The 732-nt window shown below is 31.6% G+C and overlaps 1 protein-coding gene across 1 annotated transcript in view; it reads right to left on the minus strand.

The window, feature by feature from the left end:
* LOC106881252 (aquaporin-11) overlaps positions 1–581 on the minus strand; it is a 16,386-nt gene extending 15,805 nt beyond the window's left edge. Inside the window, exon 1 of the mRNA XM_052977212.1 lies at positions 435–581. The gene's annotated coding sequence lies outside the window, so the exon portion shown is untranslated. The remainder of the gene's footprint in view (positions 1–434) is intronic.
* Between the last annotated feature and the right edge of the window lie 151 nt (positions 582–732).

Genomic DNA, 732 nt, shown 5'->3' on the forward strand with positions numbered 1-732 from the left:
ATAATAATAATAATAATAATAATAATAATAATAATAATAATGATAATAATAATAATAATAATAATAATAATAATAATAATGATGATGATGATGATGGTAATAATAATAATGATAATAATAATAATAATAATAATAATAATAATAATAATGATAATAATAATAATAATAATAATAATGATGATGATGATGATGATGATGATGGTGGTGATAACTGTTGGTAGCCGTTAAGAGTTTTTCTTGTATTTATATAGGATTAATGGTAATGAATGGTGAATAGTTATAATCAAATTATGGTTATAATAATTGATTGATAGAAGAGATAATGAGACTAATGATAACGGTGATAAAAACAATGATGATGGATAATAACAGTAATATTAATAAGGATCATTAATAACCTTAATCACGAAGAATAAATGGAGAGAAAAACTTACTGTTACCAAATTGGTAAGAAGACTTCGGTGAACAGCGGGCAGAAGAGAAAGTAAAAATAGACTTCTAGCAATGAAACATACATATACACGTACACACAAGAACACACATAGACACAGACACACATACACTTGCACACACACATACACACACACATACCTACGCACGCGCGCACGCAAGCCAACTCAGCTGTTGTAGCTGATGGTGGTGGGAGGAGTAGGGGTAGGGGGGACGGGCGTAGCAGCGATATTGAAGTGATGATGTTCGTGGTGGTGGCGATGAGGGTGGTGGTGGCGGTGG

Source organism: Octopus bimaculoides, chromosome 27 (assembly GCF_001194135.2).
Source record: "Octopus bimaculoides isolate UCB-OBI-ISO-001 chromosome 27, ASM119413v2, whole genome shotgun sequence".
Classification (NCBI taxonomy): Eukaryota; Metazoa; Mollusca; class Cephalopoda; order Octopoda; family Octopodidae; genus Octopus; species Octopus bimaculoides.